Raw genomic sequence first — 14,823 nt, 5'->3', positions numbered from 1 at the left:
GAGTACAATGTTGCATTTTGCTATAGCTACTAAAGACGTATTCCCCTTGCCACATTACAACATTAAACAAACCGAGGCTTGGTCTGCAATGCCCTAATGCCAGCACTTGCAAATGCAGTAACATCCGAGTAATCGTCATACGGTTCAGGCGATTTACCCATATAAGGATATCCCTCACTCGTTATATAGGAAACCCGGTTCAGTTCTGGCCGTTCCAGTATACATTGACTGTTTGATTGCGTTGTCGCAGACACTTGCTTTGATTCCTTACAGAGAATTTGGGCTTCGGTTATATCTGAGTCTGTTTACATGGTGGTTTTTCCTCACCAGGTAGACATATAGCTGGAGTCACTCCGGCGAGAAACTTCGACATGGGGGCCCAGGCGTGTTCAATCATATTAAAACGACTATGACCAGGTGCATAACAAGTGAGAATAAAGAAATCTAGTGGTTAGAGCAGACGCTTATAGATAGCCCATTTTAAAAAATGATACTTTTTGTCTTTGAATAATTTGATGAATGCAAGGATGATGCAATGTTACTATCGGTAAATTGTGTCTGGGGAATGAACGAGATGGAAACAGTTACAAAGTTGTTGGCACGAGTGTGCATTTTTTTCTTTAATTTAAAATAAAAACACGAAAACTTGTGATCACAAAATAAAAGTGCGAAAGTGAAGTTCACTAATTGAATGGAGGTAAAACCCCCTCCCCCCCTAAACGAATAAATTTCGCTTTTTGAACTTCTGCGACAATCTGAGACGGTCCCTAATATACATTGTTGTCCGTCCATCGCTTGTTCTTGCTTGTTGGGCTCACTTTCTTGAGCATATTGCTCTATACTAGCTACCATGAACCGTGTTAGTTGTAAATGCACCATTATGTCTTTGGAGGGGTGGCTAGACTGAAGAAATATATTAGTTAAAGTTCTGAAGATTTGACAAATTTTGGGCAGATGGCGTATATATTTTTATATGTTATATTTTATCTTATACTTTATTTTATTACTCATCCAACCAATGCGAACCCAATTGCAGGATGAGGTACCTGTAACCCACTACCATATGGAGTAAAGTGCCTTGCTCAAGGGCACAACACCGTGCTGGAGTCTCGGACTCACCGTCCTAGCTTTGACAGTCAGTCCGTTGCTCTTCTTACTGGGCCCCGAACTCACCATCCTCCGATAGGGATCCGGTACCCTAACTTCTGTCCCACGTTGCCTCCCAAAACTTGCAAACGTTTCTCGTTTTCATCGCTTCCAAATTGTTCAATATTTTATTTTTTTAACAACAGACATAATCAGTGGTAAGTAAATGACCATGTTTTATTTTGCCGAGCTGCCATTGTGTGCACATGCTAATCCCGGCATGCCTCGTGATTGAGGGACCTTGAATTGACCGTTCATTTTCTATTGCATTGTATTGTTAGTAAGCCGGGTAAAATGTTGACTTCACCACGTGACCGTCATATTCTGCTGTGATAAAAGCAAAGGGAACAGGGCGTAATTAGTAATAAAATAGATGGTCAAGTCAAGGTCAGTCACAGTACTCGTCAAGTCTCTTTCCACGACTGTCAGACATTGAGGTGAAGTTTTTCAACTTGGTATATAAGTTTTGATCAACTCTGATATATAGATATGGTTTACAGCCATAGTTGCTTCAATTAACAAGTTTGGGTAACAAAATCTTCGAAGAGGTGCTAAAAAGTGGAAATTATCTGCTGCTCTTGCACCGATGTCGACATGACTGCAATCATCGCGACAGTTCCCCCTCTACTGTCTATGCTGCAATACAACGGATGGTAAGGTACGTGTATGCTGGATCAAAAAGTTTTTAAAAGTGGGGCATTATCTCAAAACGGACAAAATTTTCGAAGACGGAAAACTTTAAAACTGCGTATCCTTACTATAATAATGAGCTGTCCCATGATGAGCTCTAGTATCCCAGGGGAAATGGAAAGGCACTGGGTTGGAAACTTTGTCCCGGAGGGAGGTGTCTCCGAGGTCGGTCATAGAACACATCCTTTCTTTTTCGATGATATCCATTCTCTTGCGATAAAATTATAGACTCACTGTCCCGAGATGTTGGTACAATCGGGGCAATAAACAACTTGACGACAGAGGCAAACATTGCCAAAGTCAGGTCTATACCGTTATAACAAAACATCTAAAGTTTTATCAGCGCAAAATATGTCAACAGGTTGTAGACCAATTGACAGGCAAAAGCCCAAGAGATCTTACGGGCTACTATAATAGCGTCCACTGGAAGAATATTGAAAGAAAGAAAATTTTATGGGATTCAAATATACCAAATTACACGATTTATGCACACTTGTATACGTGGACAAAATGCCAAATAAATAAAGGAAAGATATAGAACTGAATGCTACGAAATTTCTCAAATGCCATCGCAGGTATGTGGTGACATACAACTGTGGATGAAAAGGTGCGTTGCATAAAAGTTTTAAGAAGTACTTTAAAGAAGATGTGTGTGGTCTTTTTTCAGGCGCACTTACCACTGTCGATCGTGGATATATCCTTCGCACAGATGAAATTAATCAGCTGAAACACTCAGCCACAATCTCTTTCTTTCGGTCCACAACTCAGTTATTAGATTCAGATTGTGGAGCACGCAGTCCTTTCAGCGAAAACTCGGGATCGAAGAGTGTTGGCTTATCTCGCAATAGGTAAAGCCAGCATTCGCTTGTGATTATGTACACACTTGAGAAGCCCCTATATGATGGAAAAATAGGGGTTGTCCGGCATATTTCGAATCTAGAGCAAATATGGTGTAATCGGAATGCATTGAATAAAAGGTTGACAAATGCATGCCTTTTTCAGTTGGTATACCTCAATAAGTGTAGCGTACGGTGACCTCTGATGAATCCAATGTGATGTCAATGTGCAAACGCAGCGAATTTATTTGAACTTTACGTTGGTGTTCAGAAAGTGAAGGTTCAGCATGTTAATGGCGCGTTCAAGTGCGGGGTTGCAGGGATTCGGAGCTTATGTATGCGACGCGGTAAACGGGTTTCTTTTGATTTGATAACCATTAAGTTTGAGTGACACAGCGATAACAGGATACTTCATCGAGTCTGATGGCGAAAACGGTGTCGGTCGGATTTCATGGCTGGAATTCGATCATTGGAGAACAGAGCCTCACCAGGACCTTCCAGTCAATGGATTTGTTCAGGCCAGAGACTTCGTTGCTTTTCTTACTATTTATTAGTTTAAATTTAATATGGCTAGATGTTGTAGTCATGATGATGCTACCATCGTTATTACTAGTATTGACAATAATAAAATTTAGGAATACTAATACTAGAGTTAATTAAGGAAGAAAGCGCCCAGGGGACAGATAATCTGACTCTCGATTTTTTATAATTCTTTTCTGGTTTACAGTTTGTGGAGCATCATTTTAAGCTCGTGGAGTAAATATAGTTTTCAAAGTCTTAGTTTTGTGAAAAATTAAAAAAAATGCATTCCCCTTCATCAACTTAATACACATCTTCGCTTGCCAAGGTCTCCGCTCCGGGCAGCTGGATGCTTCCCGAAATCAGACCTTGGCTGATAGACCCCCTAAATCGTGTTTTTTAAAGCGCCACCACACGACTGTATGTGACCAGTAAATAGCCAATCAGATAATCGGTTACTACGAATGTAGTAGTATAGGTCTTTTCCCACTTTTTTTCTCGGTGTTACATTTACAAGTATTCGTGGTCACTGTTTACATTTCATGCTACTGAAATCTACTGCTGAAATAACTGATGTGTTCAAAACGTCAAAACAAAGGCCCAACCGCCAGCGCGTCGTACCGCAAGATATTCCCAGCTGTCGCTCAACTTGTAAGGTGAAAACATCAACCCGCCAAACTCAAAAGATCGCGGCGCGAAATAGAAAAGTTCTACCTGCCGAAGGAAATCTGTTAAACCACTCCCATTCCAACTTTTCCCCACACAGAAACTGGGCACTTTGGATTATTCATACCTATCTTAATCCTACTGTTCGTAATGTTTATGTCGTAAACACATCTATCGCACACTTTAAACACCTTTCCCGGGTTCTTGAACCCGGTTGGTCAAAATTGGCTGTTCTGGCCTTTTGATCACCCCTCTTAAAATGCTTGGATAGTTGACTTGGAAAACAATTAACATTAAAAGTTTCATTAGCAATTAAGCCAAACACCGGAGACATCATGAGACACGAACAATCGCAACAACACCAATTCAAAGAAAAGTCAAATTAGACTCCACGAACAGCAAAAATTACAAAAACCTGAAAGCTATCTGAAGCTGCTAAACTCGCACTTCTAGAGATACCCTTTCAAGAATCGCGATAAACCAGCTTGCAAACAGTAGACAAATTACCATAAAAAACCTTTGACAAGGGTCGGGTTTTGTCTTCGTCAACACAAAAGATTACGTACACGAATGCGAAAGGCAATTACGCAACACTAAGTATTATACACAACTAGCCAGTGACGACACAGAACAAACAGTAAACAAAGTACACGAACAAAATGTACGAGAACAAACACATCGATCATGATACTTGTATCTTGATCAAGAAAACATAAAAGTCGTACCCCGCAGTGGTACTTATTGCCTAAAAATTCACAAACCTCGGCAAAATTCTAAAAGACACACTATTCAAAACAAAATTAACTTAAGTAAAGAAACATAGAACAAACAAACTGAACCACCAACGAGAACTCACAACGAGACCCAAACATTAATATACTTGCCTCGCTACTCGAAGAGCAAGACCACTAAAATGCATTAAAATAATTTTTCACAAACACAAACTAAGGAAAGAATCTACACTGCGACTGATGAGAAACCACTCTCGGGTTTCGAAACGCAAGCGTCAAAGGGCCACTCTATCAACTCTGTAACACAATAGGTCCGACTGCGTCTCGCCATAAGCTTTCCCCACACAAACAAAACATTACCGTACACACTGACCAAACTTCCCTACAAATATCTGAGGCGAAACAAACATTTTTGTTAACACAAACAATCGGATAAGAATGTAGGAACACATTTTTGAAACGAATCAAACACAAACTCGACACAAAAACATTTTGGATAGTTAGGTGGGAGCCTCTTTCACACTTTTTACATTCATTGCTCTTGTGGGGGGTTGTCAACCTGATGTAATCGCAAATCCTCAGATTTCCATCTGATATAGGTATGTACGTAAACAAGAAAAGTAAACTCATGAATTTTAATAGACGGGGTGGCTAAGACCAATTTCAATAGAGATTGGTCTCAGCCACCCCGTCTAAGTCTGTGTGGGGAAAAGTTGTCATGCTCCAATTTTTACCTCAAAATTTCACGATAAACCCATTACTCAGACGTTGTTCAGACATTGTGGTCTTGTCAACTGGCGCGGCCGGCGGCTATTCTGTTGTTCATATCTTTGAAAAATTGTAAACATTGTGAGACGATGAACAGGATTTACCAGAACAGAACATCGACACGCCGTGGGAGAAACAACTAGAAGCATGGCTCGAAAACATGGACTAGGACTTTGTGAAATATGCTAGAACTGGAAATCAAAGAACCGGATTTTGTTTGGGTGTTGTTCAAAAAAAAATTGACCTATTCATCACAGCAAGCAATATACTCATCGGTGAATTTTTCATAGACTACAAGCGTCAGTTTTTTCAAAGTCATCTTCTGCACTATCGCCATATTTATTCGTCGATTTTTTTTCTTTGGGAGATATCTAACGCTTCACACGATACAAAGCGTTGCCATACATTTGGTAACCCACGATCACTGAAACGGAACTTTTCGCCACCTCTCTGAATGACGACAAAATCGCCCGTAACTTTATCCCCAGTAAGATTTCCCCATGCATGACAATCAAATCCTGTATTTAACTCGGGCAAGGTTGCCTTCCCACTCCTAAATCTCCGTTTGAGCCATTAGGGTGTCACAGGACGAAGGTAAACCAGAGACTTGGTTCAAGTCGGTGAATTTTCAAAAAATAAAATGATTTGTAAAAGTTCCTCGTGTAAAATTTGGTAGCGATCGAACGCGTTTTTATTTAGTCTGTGCAGCTATGGCAGTAGTGAGTTAGTTTGTGCCGGGTAAAACTCCCCTGTATCGCGTTCACCCCACTCAGCGCGTTCACATAATCCTACTCACACATTCACATGAAAACAGAACACAGATCATTGCATTCCAGACGTTCACACAACTCACATGCTCACAATCACGCACTTGAACCAAGTCTAGTAAACCAGTAAGTAAATCGAGAGAAAAGCTGTGCACAAACAGTGCGGTGATCGGCGTTTGGAAGGTAGGCGTGGTTTTCTCTTTGAGTGTAACGCGTGCTCTGATTGGTCCGCCTGATTTTCTAATTCCATCAAACTCCTTAACGCAAAATAGTGGGGGTATCCCGCACGGCGTGGTTAGTGGAAGACTCCTGTCTGGCTAACGAGCCGTGCGAGCGGACGATGGTGGGTCTTCTGAATTTCAGATATCGGTAAATATAGGTAATTTGTTTCTCTGGTGCCAATTAAAATTTGCGTGGTTACCCCTGACACACAAGAGAGGTCGAAAAGAGAGGTCGAAAGTTTCGTCCAGGATGGTTTGAGCAAACTTTTAAGTCTTTCCAAAATTTCGAAGCGTGTACTGCCTTAATGTGAAAGGGTGAATTATTTGAACATCAACTTACGAGTCAAAAGATGATCGTTTTTCTACTTAAATGTACTTGAAAGAGAAGATTCTCCAATTTGAAAGCAGGTGTAAGGTCGAAGTTTTTCTGCCGTTCTGCGGGTCACCTCACAAACTGGTCATTGGGCGTGGACGGTTGTTCCACAAACCCAAGGTCTATGTGTACTAGCTATTCCATTTGGTGTAATTACAAAGTGAACGGATGTAGAAAACCGAAGTTGCTGCTAAATTCCCGAAGTTGCTAGGTCGCCGATTTGTCGTCCATGCAACTTGATCGTAAGCTCTCTCCACTTCAGTCCCCTTTAAAAGGGAAACTTTGTAAATGTCAAAATATTAGAAACAGCTAATGTCGGAAAGGTCACGATGGAGAGCGTAAGAGGACAAAACAGTTGTTAACCACGTGGACAGCATCAACCTACCACTCTATGCGGCCAATGCCAGTGACTCATATCGCGAGGCAATGTCTCCTTTTGGCGTGAGAACACCACTCACTTTATGACTTCCATTCAATACAATTTCTGGTGCTTACATCCATAAATTCCTCTAAAGCGGGGTCATGGGCCGACTTTGTTTTATATGAACGATAAGTGCTCGTTCATTGCCCTAAAAGTTAAATTGCACGACCTTGACGATAATTGGGTCAGTTAGAAATAGTTTTGCAGTGAGCCGATTGGTTTGAGGCTCTTTGAACTACCCCTTCAATTGCGGGGATGATCGAACCAGGGTCTAAATACAAGACTATGTCAGTAACAAATATGAGTTTGTCTTAATTTGAGACCGACGCGTTTGTTGAGTGGATGGTTTCTCTGTGTGCCCTAACTTGTAAACACATGTGCAGTCACTGCTATGCGCGTGATTTGCCATGCACTTCATTTCATAGTACATGAAACAGTGTTCGTCTGTAATGGATGCGTTACTCATTGCGATTTCGTCAAAATAAGTTCTATGTATTCAGTCTTCCTTGTGCATGCGTTTTGTTTCGCTGTCACATGTGAGGGGTGTTCAGTCCAATGTTGTCATTTTAGCTCATTTTATGCCCATTATGAAGACAATGTCGAATGAAATAGAATCTGTCATACGTGGATACTGCGGACAAGCAACGGGGAGAACCGTCCAGGCTTTTGGAGTGGCTAAATATAGACCAACAAGGAAACGAAGAAAAATGAAAATATCTGCCACAAAGACAGCGAGGTGCGGCAAAATGGGTTACATGATTTTGCCACATTCACGACATTTTAAATTTTCATAGTTGTTACAACATACTGTCACTTAACTTTGTACAAAATGTCAATCTGTTAGCAAGTTCTTTATTTCATTCCTGGGATTTCATAATTATTCCTTTCGTTGTCTTGTTTTTTTTGTTTTGATTTGTATTGTGTTGTCTTTGTATTTGTTCAATATTCGCACTCAAAACGCCGACAAAAACAAAACAAAAACGAAACATTCAACAACCGAAGACAAGGCCACCGGTCAATTTAAGGTTCCATAGTTGGCAAAAGGGTATAGTCCAGTGAAGTCTAGTCTTTATATGTGACGTGTGTTAGGTGTTACTCTTGTCAGTTTATGCTAGCGCCCTCTTGTATTAAAAGGAGAAACGACGATCAGAGCCCTCGGCCTTTTGCGCCATATAAAAACCGCTTTCGCACCGTTCCTTGAAAACCAGAAACAGAAAGAAATATTTTCTCTTCCAGCTGTATCAATGGGAATAAAAAATACCCTGCCCTTGTACGTTGTCCTTGTTCCGTATGTGACTGTAATATGAGGTTATCCCTCGATATCACCTCTTGGTGGGGTCGTATTGCTGCGAGTGCGGTTGTGGGCCGCATCACACTCGTCTTCGACTCGTGTGATGCGGCCCACAACCGCACGAGCAGCAATACGACCCCACCAAGAGGTGATATCGAGGGATAACCTCTTTATCATATACCTATGCCCACGTTATTGAATGAATAAATCTCGTATATTAAAATATGATACGTTTCACTGTGGTTTTTCTTGATGGACTACATTTGTTTGCGTCATCTCGCTCAGGCGGATTGATATACTAGCGTCTGACGTAATCAATCAGCTGGCTCATTGACAATTATTTTACGGTTGAGCGGAGAAATGCTTGAACTCTGTCACCAAACATGTAGGATATCTACCGAAGTTTCCTTCACAGAGAAAATGAAGCATCTTAGATGGTTTATTCACTACACAGACACTGCATCGATGTAAGTTCAAACTTTCTTTATAACTACGAAACTCGGGCTGAACAGCTCACGAATTAATTACTACATCGGGAGCGACATTGTTGACAATGATATATCCTCCACATACGCATGCAATCGGAAAACTTTTGTTAAAATTTCAATTAAAATCGGATGGACAATTTTAACAAAATCACGAATAAAATGTTTTTAAACTGATATTTGATCTGGAAGAGTCATTAAATTGGCGAGAAAAAAACAAACACGGCAATTTCAAATTCAACTTCAGTGAAACACAACAGTCACATGTTTGAGTCCGGCGTGTGAAATCTCATGAATACGTGCACGAACGAAATTGGAAAAATCTGGTTTCGGAAGATCAACAGTCCTGGGAGTTGTCAGAACTCGAAGAATCGTATATCACGGCCCTACGACGTTTGCGTGGTGGAGACTTGAACGTGGACGTGGCAACATTAATGGTGAATGAACCGCCGTAAATAACCGCCCCGCTGAATATACCCGCTGTGGCTGCTGCCTGGGTTTGGTACGTGCTTTCGTTGATGGTCTTGTGAAACTGAAATGGTGGATTGCTTGTCTTGCTTCCGTCACATTTCCGATGATGGAACCATTGCTGTTTCTTCCTTGTACTGTTGGATAGTATGTTGGACATCTCATTTTGTTGCTCGAGCGACGCTACGGCGTAGTTGTTTATGCTCTGAACGTTACGGTGTCCAGACAACTGCTGCACTTGAGTTGGGGGAATCCCGCGCCCGGCGTGGAGCAAATTTGTTATGGCCGTTTTCCGCATGCTGTGATTAGTTTTCTTCCCGGAGATTCCCGCTTTATTACACATCGTTTTGACAACATTAGCCAACTTGTTTTGACCCATTGGATTTTCTTGTACCAAATATGAGTCGTGGGGTGTAATTGATACTGAGATAAAACGGACTGTCCGGAGTGTTCATTTCTGGAGGACGACGGCTAGCGAATTGACGATAGGTCTCGACTGGGAAGTTGTTCATGGCGTTGGGTGTCGCAAATATCTCGGGTTTAAACGGTCGTGTTGAACTTCCTGCTTGCCCCCATCGCGTTTTTGTTTCCCGCTCGTTGAATTCGAGATATTCTAGGCCGCCGGCGGTTTTCTTCAGCATTATATCACCCCATTTCAGCTGACGATTTTCTTGCCCGCCGCGGAAACCGAGCATTTTGGTGTTGTTAGTCCACACTGCATTGAAGAGAGCTTCAGGGGTTGATCGGCCGATAACTTCCTTGTCAACGAGAATTTTTTCTTCTTCCTCAGTCAGTCTGTCGGTTGCGTTTGGTTTGTTTCCCATTCCGTGCTTTTTAAGTTCTACTCTTTTGGCTGCGAGGCATTTTCGCGACTTCTCGAACAACTTATCGCGTATGATGGAAAACCCGTAGCCGCTGTCTTGTAAAAACCGATCGATACCTCTTTGATAGTTGGTAAGTGTATCAGGCTCATAGTCGCTGCCGTCCTTCTGGCGAGTTCTAAAAAAAACGCTGCCAGATAGTCGTCAAGCTCAGCAGGAGGGATGTCACATATTCGGCGGGTTCGTTTGGCCTCATAGCATTCAACCATAGCTGAAACTGTTTGGTAGCCGTGTTGGTGTTTCGCACGGTATTTTTCTTTTTTTGTAGACTGACGAACTCCTCCCGGTCACTCTCAGTAAACTCTACATACCGTTGATGTTGTTGTTCGGGTTGGGGTGGTAAATTGTCAAAAACTTCTTCCGCAGCTAACAAATCTGACAGACTGAAAAGCTCCTGCAGGTTTTCGCTGACAGACATGGTGGAATGGCAAGGTTGTTGTTATAGTGACCGTCTTATACCGGTGTCTCATGAAAATCACAAAATATTTCAGATGATGAAAATTGTGTAAAATGAAGTTCATTTTACTTCCAAATCGGTACGGTACATGCAAGTGTTGTGTTTGGTATTATTTTTCATAACGCATTTACCATGAATACATGAAATTTTTGAAAGTTGTGCTTTTGAATTTGCCGGTCCTCCGACATGTCCGATAGCACTTTTTGCTTGTCGTCTGCACGTCTATGCTTAGCAGCACGGACGGAACAGCTGATCGGTCATCGATCTGTCAGTGCCCGTACGGTGTGATGCTCTGCTCTTTAGTAGCAGGTTAATCCGATATCGACACATGTGTTTTACTTAGTTACCCCGCATTTCCCTATGCTTCAAAACCCTGCCACTTTTGGAGATCGGACACGAAATCGTAGTCAAAGTCAAAATCATAGACGGGCACCATGGTTTGTTTTGATTAGGGCACCACCATGTAAGTAGTCCGGTATGCAAATCAACAGGCCGTATCAGGCTTTGTTATGTAAATCAACAGGTCGTATCACTTTTTCATATGCAAATATTCAATTGAACGAAAGAAAGACGCGCTGATCATTCCTTTCATATGCAAATCAACAAGGCGTATCACTTCATTGACATGCAAATCAACATGATAAATCATATCACTGAACTCAGTACAGACACGATACATACAGGGCATAGGTATATGATAATAAGTACTATAAAGTACTTTATATTAATTTCTGGTAATGTTCCTTTCTCATCACACATAGTTCTCACGGAGAAATCCGCCCAGGATGAGATTTTGTCAAGCTCAGTATGAAAATTGCATATAGTGTAAAATGTTGTTCACATTTAAATTCTAGTCCAGGCTGAGTTGACAAGTTGAATACTGTGTATTTCTGTAGAACAAGAAAATGTTGTTGCCATTAAAAATGAAAATGTTGAAAAGATCTATCGAAAGTCACAGCTAATGGCCCTTTTAGAGAACATTTGGCCAAATTCACACCATGGTAAGAGCTTTTTTGACAAATGCGTTTTAATAGTGATTACAGCAGCCACACTGCTATTCAGCATTTTAAAATAGTGTATAAAACACTGTAGTATGGAATGTTAACGTTGTGTAGGCATGGCAGTCTATTTGGATGGCTCTACAGGCGACCTCTGCTCACACTTTTTACACCCCCCCCCCCCGGAAAAGTCCACCTGTCATCAAGTGCCCAATCAGTTCAAAGCTTTTTGGTCAAACACGGAAAGCCGAGACGACCCGAGACGAGCCGGGGGACAACCAGACCCCTTAAGTTAACATGTGTAAGTCCAATTTTGGCATACGCACCGCACTATCCTTTCTGGTGGTGTGGCAATAAAGTCTGATAATGTTCACAGCAAAATTCAAAGAACCTTTACTACATTTAGGAAAATGCTTCTTTTGATTGTATTCAGTTCATATTGGACATGCCTGCACTATGAAAAATGTCTTTCTCTACCTTATTTGCGTAATGTGAAAGCGACCAAGCCGTTCAACATTATTTTTGGTAGGGATGTTTGACATTTGTGCTGAAGCCGCACCTTCTTCTAAACCGAACTTGTGGAATTTAAAGACCTTATACGCTCTAGCTGGTACTCTGTGACACTTGCAATGTCGTGTGAATGAAGGAAAATAACACCCCTGTATTTAATCTATTGCTAAACCAGAAGTGAAAATTGCCCCCTCAACGCTTCACTGACGTAAAACTACTCACTCGGGCGGCACATTTTCATTTACCCCTGCCATGCGATAATCCCTGCCTTTAACCTCCTCCTCAGACTAGTATGCGTTACTGCCCTTGCAGGTATTTTCCTGTAAGCTCTGGGGGTGCAGTTTCATTTATAATCTTGCCAAATAAAACAAAAATAAAACAGTTTCTGTCAATTAATGTTTTCCTTGTACTGCCCCAACGACAAAAATCGAGATAGTTGCATCAGAGGCATGCCCCGTCTGTAAAGTTTGGTCACACTCTTTCAGGGTTAATGAAAACTATTGATAGGCGGGCTGTCATAACTTTAGATATTTGGCGATTTAAACAATCAATTTGACTTCAAAGGATTTGGATATTTTGTTTTCAAGATTTGAAGGATATTGAAGTATTGTGAATTACTAGTTTTGAAAGCATTTATTTTCCCTGGAATTATTTTATTTCACTGCGATTTGACAAAATGCAGAATGTGTATGTTTTAAAACAAATATTAATACAATACTGGCGCAAAGGATTCAACGCCTTTCCATTCCACCAAATGAGTGACGGACTGTGAGGGCGCACAGAGCCGTTTTCAAATCATCGGCATAAGGGGTCTCGTCTCGAATTTTCATGGTTTCCAACCTTTTTTCCTATCGAAACGACTGGGAGAAACTACCAGATATTGAACACTGTCAATGTTTTTACCAGATATAATAATCGAAGTGAAAGAAATCTATACATTTCCTGACCATTGTTTCCACCGTTCGTGGTTTCAACATTGCATGTAAGCTAATAGCCTAGCCTGAGTATCAATTGTTTTTCCTCAATACCATTTTACACAACCCTGGAATTTATCATCAGGCGATAAAACGAGACGCAAGTTAACCAGAGTTCGACGTGCCCTGCTTCCTCGATAAAAAGTCCTGCAACAGTCAGTGTTCCAGGGAAATGAAGCTCGCCCCTTGTCGAAACCCAAAACACGCAAAAAACACGGTCAGTGACCTTGACTGTTGTATAGATATGGTGTTGTTTGTGTCACGCCATGTGTATATCCATGCACGCACACAGTGGCTTCACCGCGGATGATACTTTTCTATCCTTCTCAATGGCTCTTTAGCCAGACTGTGTAAATGTGATCTCTTCCGTTTGCCATCATGGCAAAAGAGAAACCAATACGAGACCGCCAGCATGGCATGACTTTGTTTTGATGCGATAGAGCAAGAGCCTCGCAGACCATCGAACACTTATTAGGTTACAGCTTCTAACAGTTTCTCTTACCTGCCGGGGTATAAGACGGACGGCATGGACAGGTACCTCGGCTACAGTTCTCGTCGAAGGAGGTCGTATGTATCGGTAGTAGAAGCATGGACGTACGAGCGAGATCTTCAATCAGCGATCTCTGCAGCGAACATCAGTGAAGAAGCACTGAATTAAAAGATGATTACATAATGACCTTCGCGTTGCAAATGATTCACTGACGGTGCTGTGACGTGTTACTATTGTTTTCAAATGTTACCATATGGCGTATAGCCGGAATGGGTAGCACGTTGACTATGGGTCTCTTCGTACTGAGAAGCAGGCGTGAAGTCATGCAGGCGAGGAACGTCTCTATCATCGAAGATAGCCGCGTCAGTCTATGGAAGCCGTATAAAATCACAGAGATGGTTGGAAGCTCTATCACATTTGTTAACTCCGCCTCCGCCATTGTGACCACAAGAACTTCACAAATGAAACTGCATCCAGCTACCTCAACTAGAGTCAACTTGACCGTGCCGATGGCTTCATGTGCCAGTCAAGAACATCCCGTACTAAACGTCAAGAAAAAATTACCAGTTACGCCTCCCTACAACAAACGAAAGTTCAAACTTGCAAAATGTTGATGTCAGACATACGCGGCAACGTAACAATTATATTTAGTGATTCATTGAATAACACTGATCTACGTGCCCACGCTATCTACGTGTTACTGACACAAACTGACAGAATTTGATGGAAAAAATACCACCAGGAAACGTTGCTTCCTGGTCTGCATCATATGTGACTGTGCTACTTTTTTGTCGGGGCGCCGAATTATGAAGCTTTGACTACATGTGTCACAACGTGAGACTCCGTTCCTACTCTCATCGCGATGGTATGTTAATGGAGAATAACATAAAATAAAGGAAGCCTCATCACTTCGTTATACGATATTGCCTTCTTGTCCATAGTGGGTCGAAATGTTAGTAATCTTCTCGGCATCACATCTAAATAATTCTTTGATTATAAAACTAATTTTCAATCACACAATCCCATTCTATTTCTCGATCCTATGCGACATCCTGTACCCTCAAATCTCGTACAAATCCCATTCCTCGATCCCATATCCTCAAATCTAATGGAATCATCATCCCATATTTG

This window comes from Ptychodera flava, chromosome 10 (assembly GCF_041260155.1).
Source record: "Ptychodera flava strain L36383 chromosome 10, AS_Pfla_20210202, whole genome shotgun sequence".
In the NCBI taxonomy this organism is placed as follows: Eukaryota; Metazoa; Hemichordata; class Enteropneusta; family Ptychoderidae; genus Ptychodera; species Ptychodera flava.
The sequence above is the reverse complement of the archived record's forward strand: the minus strand, read 5'-3'. Positions refer to the sequence as shown.